Below are 8277 nucleotides of genomic sequence, written 5' to 3' on the forward strand. Positions count from 1 at the left end.
TGTCAATTCTCAAACCTGGTAAAGACTTCAAAGATCCAGGTTGCTCCAGGCCTTTAAACCTATATCAACATAAAATATGTGAAAGAATATTACTGACAAGAATCCGACCACCATTATTGGACAACAGTGTCAAACACCCCAAACGATTCGCATATCAACAGAAACTTCCAGCAGAGATAAAACTCCTCCACATATCATAATACCTAGCCTATAATATGAAAATCACACAAGAGTGGAGAGAGAAACTAATCACAAAACTGAAAGACAATACAGACCTGCCAGAGTGCTACATAAAAATCGTAGACAGCTTTTTAATGGACAGAAGGTTTTATGTACAAATTGACAGGAAAGGTCAGACAGCAAAACACAAACCGAAGAAATTCCAGAAGGCTTGGTACTTTCGCCCAATCTGTTCACCATATAAGTGAATGATCTCCCACAACTGCAGAACATACTATCAGAGCAATTTGCAGATGACACAGCAGTCACGTCTAGCAGCAAACAACCCAACACTGCCATAAACAGACTTCAACATCAACTAGTCATTCTTCAACTCTGGGCAGCCAATAACAGCATCAAGACTAACCCTCAGAAAACAAATGCTATCCTCTTCACTCGCTGATGACCAGTACTAGACAGAAAACTGGTAATCAATGGACAAGAAACGGAATGGATTCCGCAAACTAGGCATTTTGTTATCATACTGACAAAAAGCTGACATAAATTCAGCATGTAGCAGCAAAATCAGAAAATGTAATAAAAACAATTTATGGGCTGTATCCCATGCTTAGTAGCACTGATATGCTTACCAGCACCAAACTGTGCCTCCATCAAGCGACTGTCACACCAATGATATTGTATGGCTGTTGCTCCTGGGGCACAGCCAGTAAATGCAAATTCAAGAAACTACTACAAATCCAAAACAGATGTCTCTGCATAATACTCAGATCCCCAAGGAAGACAAGAATACCCACCATGCACAATGAGCTAAACATTACCATTCAAATGATGGACCAACTATTCAGAATTTACTAGGCAAAATCGACAGAATGAGGCGTGATACTAGGTATACAGCAGACATTGCCACAATAGAACCACAAATCTGGCACAAAACGAAGGTCTCCTGTGCAATAATAGAGGACCCACAATAAAGAAAAGAGCTGCAGCACTCTGACCGTGACACAGTACATGTAAAAAATAAATTAATTAATTAATAAAATCAAACTGGCTGCTAACTGCCGCCCCCACATCTGCATCACCAGGATCATGCCCCCTCCACCTGTAACTCTCCCCCTTCCCCTATGCTACACCACTGCAGAGAGCGTAACAGATCTAACAATAATTCAAATAAATTGTAGTCATTTTCACAAGTTTTGAAAAGGACGACCTCCTGAGTGTGAATTCTACCAGCAGTGTCAGGTACTTGGTGGCGAGATGTTGAGTGTGGCGACCCCATAAAGCTCTCTGTTTAGTGTCGAATATTTATTCCACCTGTGGCCTGAGTCAATCTTATCACAACACAGTGATGCTTAATGCGACCAGTATTGTCAATTTAGTTTTTTACCCACTACATCTAGTTTATTTCACAATTCTGTTCGTGGAAAAAATAATTAATCCTGCCAGTGAGATTTCTCCGTTTTCAGTTTCTCTTGGCGAGTTATTTTTCTTAAAGTTATTAAAATATAAAATTATTAAAGCTTGTACACATTTTAAACTTAATATGGAAACACAGATGGGTAATAATACACTTCCAGAAAAATTTTAGTACATCTGGGAAAGCGACGACGATTTTGATCTGATGACAGCATATGCCATCTGGGGGATAGTAACTATACTGATAATGATTTCAACGTCGTCTGCCGGCAGATAGTATTGTGGAATAGCTACCAGAGATCGATTTGTGTCTACCCTTTAATAGGGAATGCTCACAGCCAGAATTCTCAGTGTGGTGCAAACGTGTGAAGCAAGTAGCATCATGCCATTGAGGTGCACTCGTGCTTCCTAAAGCCAACAGAGCGAATTTTGAAGGGGTCAAATTGTGGCCTTACGAGTGGCGAGATGGTTCTTTTGGAGAATTACCTCACAAGTTGGAAGTCTGCATCAGTTGTGCAAAGATGCTGTTATCAGTGGTCATTTGAAGAGTCTCACATCCATAGATGAGATACTGGATGTCCACACAACACAGACACCTCCTGGGATCGTAATTTTGGAAGGGCAGCTGGGGCAGATTGTACAGCTACCATAGCACAGATAAGAAATTGTGTAAGCCCAGACCTGTCAGTACCAACTGTTGCGATCCTATTATTAACAGTGGGACTATAGGCACGGGCACCTGTGGCACATCTTCCTCTAAGGCCGTAACATTGATGTGCATTGTCATCTAGTGCTGTTAGAGGGTCACTTGGAAGATGGAATGGCATGCCATGGTCTTCAGCAATGAAAGGGGATTCTGATTGCAAGCATATAATGTTCGTTTGCACATACAATGTGCACTGTCTCATAAAGTGCACGAGTCCAAGAATACTTGCTCCACCCCAGGCCTCACAGTCTGGGGTGCTGTAACCTACATCTCTCATTCACATTTAGGTTTATTGGAGGGGACGCTAAGCAGCACTTGGTAAGTGCGGAATGTTATTAGACCTGTTCTTTTGCCATTCTTGCAACAGGAAGGTGATGTGTTGTTTCAACAGGTTAATGCTCACCTTTACACTCTCAATGTGCTCTGCAATACGTGCAGCAACTTTCCTGGCCAGCATGATGTCCAGACTTGTCTTCAGCCGAGCGCATGTCGAAAATGGTACGACGAGAAGTGTCTCATACTACTCATCAACCAAGAACTCTTACAGAAGTACATGAACAGGTCAAGCGGGCATGGTATGAAGTATTCGAGGACAGTATTTGCCGTCCGTATGATCAGCTGAATGCCAGAGTCAGTACCTGCATTGCTGCCTATGGAGGCTACACCACACACTGATACAGGTGTTTCAGTATGGGTCGATACCTGATACCTCAGAACCGCTTGTGCTACTGATCTGTAGATGTAATTATCATGTACTCCATATGAACTGTTCCAACAATAAATCTTGAGTGAATGAGAAACTTCTAAAAGGTATACTAATTTTTTCTGGCATTATATGATGGGTGCTCAGAGACAGTAGAAAAAGGAGGTATGCCTAGTAACAAATCTAGAAGCAAATCTTTCAGTTACTTCAATGTCTTCTTTAAATCTGACCTGGTAGTATCCCAAACACTCCAGCAGCAGTCAATAATGGGTCACACTAGTGTTTTAAAAGAGGTCTCCTTTATAGACGAGCTACACTTTCCTAAAATGCTCTCAATAAACTGAAGTCCACCATTCGTCTTCCACACTACTATCCTTAAGTACTCATTACATTTCATATTGCTTTGCAACATTACACCTACACATTTAATCACTGTAACTGTGTCAAGCAGCACCCTACTAATGCTGTACTCGAAAGTTACAAGATTGTTTTTCCTACTCACCTCAACTTAAATTTTTATACATCAAGAGTAAACTGCCACACATCACACCAAACAGAAATTATGTCTAAGTCATTCTGTGTCCTCCTATAGCTACTCAACAACAATGCTTTCCTGTACATTGTAGCGTCATCAGCAAGCAGTCACAGATTTGTGCTCACTCTATTGTTGAACCATTTATATATAGAGAGAACAAGAGAGTTTCTGTCACACTTATCTGGGCCACTGGTGACGATGACTTGTCTCTGATGAGCACCCATCATCAAGGACAACATATAGATATCGATTACTTAAGAAGTCTTCAAGCCACTCACCCATCTGGGAACGCATTCTGTATTCTTGGACCTACATTAACAGTCAGCAGTGGTGCACCATGTGAAATATTTCTCGGAAATCTAGGAACAAGGAATCTGCCAGTTGCCCTTCATCTATGGTTCACAGGATATCGCTGGAGGAAAAAGCAAGCTGAGTTTTGCACGAGTGATGACTTCTACATCTCTGCTAGTTAGTGGGCAAAGACTTTTCTGTCTTGATGAAATTTATTAGAATGGAACTTTATTGAGACAAAGTAGATTCTGGGCTGTTTTGTTTGTGCGGGTTGCTTACATTCAGGGGAGGCATACATCAGGAGCAACCCAGTCCCCCTCCCCCTAACATATTGTTGCACTATAGGATTTATGACCTCCCCTGGGGGTTGATTTGTGGCCCACAGGGGATAGTCCTTCCTTCTGAGAAACACCCACCCCTCACCCACCCCTCAGGCTCCCCCACTTCTCTGAGGAAGCCCCAATCCTCCCCCCTCCTCCTCAGTGATATAAATACACTTTTTATATCAAACCAATTGGGTAATCAATCAGATTGATCAATTAATTACCCCTCACCCTCTGGGAAATCTGCCAGCCCTCCCCTACCCCTATGGCCTCTCTGCTCACCCATCTGGAAATTGGTTGGCAGGAAAAGACTCAATTTCTGCTTAGCTGCTGGAGAGGAAGGATCTCACGACAGGAAATTCAAATCATTGTCAACTGATGTAACAATATATTGTTCAATTCACTTTGCATATTGTTTATTTAATCAGTTTGCAGGAGGCAGGGCTCCCCCACCTAGGTAGAGCTCATGTCTGCACCCCCGCCCCCCACTTTCCATCATGTAATAAATGTAAGAATCAAGGAATGGAATGAAGTGCAATAGTTGCTATTTTGCGTCGCCCACGCGAGTGTCTGCCAGCTGTGTCATGTAGCAATGAAAGTGTGTATCTGTATGCCACCGAGGTTAGGCTGCTACTGAGGTTCTAGTTGCGTGAGCAGCCACCAGGTGGCAGCAGTATTCCAGTAGGCTCCCACCCTTAAATCGCTCAGTCTATGTACAGCTGTCAGACAAGAAGAATCTCACTATGGAGTGTTCATGTGATGATGAAAAAAAGAAAGATGTGGTATACTATAAGTTTTTATGGATATTTTAGCTCAGTTTTGGAGCTATGTTATTGCAATGCCTCAGTATGTAGTGTCCTCTTGAGAAGGTAGTATTATAATGCACTCAACTGACAAGATTTTGAGAGAGGAGTTTAATAAGTGTAACCTGTAACTTACAGCTGAGGACTGCAACCATAGCCTCCTACACAAGAAATGGAAGAAGATGATAATGGATGAGATTAAGATGAATATTTTTCAGCAAATAACGGCAATGCAGCGTGAATCATTTCGCAACTGATATAGACTACTGCCTGCGTTGGAGCTGTTCGTGTTTTGTGAAACAGCCAGTCAGTCCTCAGTGCAAGAGTCAACTTTATCCCATTCCAGTATCTCAGACTGAATGAATCAGAGGTGTTCACGTTGGTGTATTGGCCTTGACTGAGCTGGTTCACAAAAATGCCATAGAGGGGGCTTGAAATGGTTTTTTCCCCCGCCATTTCCGTAAGGAACCAATAAGAATGCAGCATTCACTCCCTCACTCACCTGAAAATTCGCAGAAGCCAGTAGAAACGCTGCATCTGGTCACATGGTCATGATGTCAGTGGAATATAAGATGTATGCGCTCTCAGTCGCCATCAATCAGTGGAAAAACAATGAAGCATGAACAGCAGCCAAGGTCTTCATCTGCCTCCATCTATCGGAAGAAGCATAAAAGTAAGTACATGTGGTTCAGCCCCACGTGTGTGTTCAACTCCATCTCTTTGTCTGTGGATGCTTTTTGTTTCTTCTTATTTGTTCAGTGACCTCCAGCATGTCCAGACCGGCAGCAACCTCCAGTGTGTCTGAACCACTGGCTCATTGAGACCTGCAGCAACCTCTCGCCTGTCACGACCAGCAGTAGCAGCAGCACTGTGGGATCCTGTAGAGCACAGATTAGCATGTTTGATTGAGACAAGAGGTTACCATTATGCATCTCGCTTTTCGATTTGTGTAATGTAGATATCCAGCCAGTCTCTAACTCTTGGAAACATTGAGCTGGGGGCTCTACACTACACAGCGCAAGTCAGTACTGGTCTCTGACATACACATCATCCCAGAACATTGTGGTGTTACGCAAGGACAGAGTGTTGACATAGTTGGTAAGGAGCTGCCTATTCTTCCCAGCGATCCTGTGCATTTCACTTCACTTATAATTTAACAGCTAGCAGATCAAAGCGCTTAAATATTGGTATAGACACAGCAGGGGACAGTTAATGGTGTGTTGTGTTAGAGATTGAAAATGCATTGAGAAATGTCAAACTGTGATTTACAGAGCTGGAATGGGACGAACTGTGTTGCGCAGAACCCTAAGTCTGTCAATAGATGACCTCCGAGGATGTTCAACCTGGTCCATCCCCAGACATTTTCTGTGCTGGCCTGACCCTATCTATCTACCATAGCGTGGCACTCATGCTGAGATCTGGAGACTGATCCATTTATCTGCAACATTCCACTTTTATGAACTTGTTTGACCTACAGATGGTGCTATTTGTCGTGTTGGAAAGACTGAACTGTGGGCTGCTGTGAGTTCAAACTGTGTATAAAGACGTTGTGAACTGTCTCCTTTCGTATAGTATACATGTAGACGATTTAGAACACTATATCAACATGATGTCAAAAGAAGAGGCTAAAGGAATATAAATCACTTTGAGGAAAATACATGCTGAATTCTGTGCATACAGGAAAGCTTTATTTGGTATTTTGTATACTCCTGAAGGTAAAGAGAGAGCCACTTGATTTTTTTGATGTAGTACATCCAATGAATCGCTGTTGAATAAAATATATATATATATATATATATATATATATATTACCAGAAACTGTGTTTTGAATTTGTTCATACGTTACATTATAATGTTACTGCTATCAGTATTTTCAATGCAATGTCTAGTACTTCACCAGCACCAAGCTCTGTGAATAACCTCTTCACCACAGTCAACGTCTTCAGTCATTGTTAAACAAAATGATGGACTAAACTTTTATGTATAGCATGTGACTGACGACACACACACACAAACACACAAACACACACACACACACACACTCATGTTTAGGAAAAAAAAAAAACAGAGCACGTTGAATGACTAGAGATATCATGTTCATATTCACAGCACATGTACATTAGTATGTTCTGCAGAAATGAATAGCTTTTCTGTCACTTTGGTTCAGCATGTTTACTGTTATGTAATAGGTACAGGGTCTGCCATAGTTCCGGATAACCGGTTCCATGCATGATCACATCGATGCATTAGGTGCAAATGGCGTCCTGTGCTGTAGCCCTGCATGCTGCATTCACATGGTTACAAAGTTTATCCGAGGTGGTTGCCATTGGGCCACAGTGCTGCACCTGTTGTTTCACCGTATCCCCCACATATCTGATTGGCAAACAGTCTGGTGATCTATCAGGCCAGGGCAAAAGACTGACATCCTATGACACCAAGATGGCATATGTTCATGCAGCAACGTGTGGTCATGCATTGTCTTTCTGAAAAATGGCGTGTGTTGTGTTGTGCAGAAAGGATATGACTATGGCTCACAGGATGTCATTCATGTAGGTCACACTGGTCACAGTCCCCAGGATATGCACCAATTGTGATTTGCGGCACCTCACACCATATGGCCTTGAGTTGGATCTATATGTCATGTAGTTATGATGCTGCTATCCCTGGCTGAGATGAACCAAAATGAGGCCATCATTTGAAACAAACAGAACCTGGATTCGTCCTAAAACATTATCTGATGCCGTTCCTATCCTCAATGACGTCGTTCCGTACACCATTGCTGCCTAGCATGTTTCTGCACTTTGTTGTTGTTGTTGTTTTGGGGGAGGAGACCAGACAGCGAAGTCATCCATTTCACCAGATTAGGGAAGGACATGGCAGGAAGTCGGCCATTCCCTTTCAAAGGAACCATCCCAGCATTTGCCTGGAACAATTTAGGGAAATCAGGGAAAACCTAAATCAGGATGGCCGGACGCGGGATTGAACCGTAGTCCTCCCGAATATAAGTCCAGTGTACTAACCACTGCACCACCTCATTCGGTTTTCTGCACTTTCATCAAAGGTAGGCCACAATAAATGGCTATGGATTGTCAGCCATGATAGTTTATTTTGTGTTGCACTGTTCCACTGTTGCACCAGAGCCAATGAGGATGCAGATCTGTCCTGTAATGTCGTTCGGGTGAGGTGTCGATCCTCTCAGATGGTGGTCTGGGTGGTGCAACCTGATCCATCTCGTTGTGTTTCATGGCTTGCTGTGAACCGTTCGGCACTGCCAAAACACTTCGTCCCATCCAAGCAGCAATTTCCTGGATGGATACATCACA

This window comes from Schistocerca serialis, chromosome 8, assembly GCF_023864345.2.
Source record: "Schistocerca serialis cubense isolate TAMUIC-IGC-003099 chromosome 8, iqSchSeri2.2, whole genome shotgun sequence".
NCBI lineage: Eukaryota > Metazoa > Arthropoda > Insecta > Orthoptera > Acrididae > Schistocerca > Schistocerca serialis.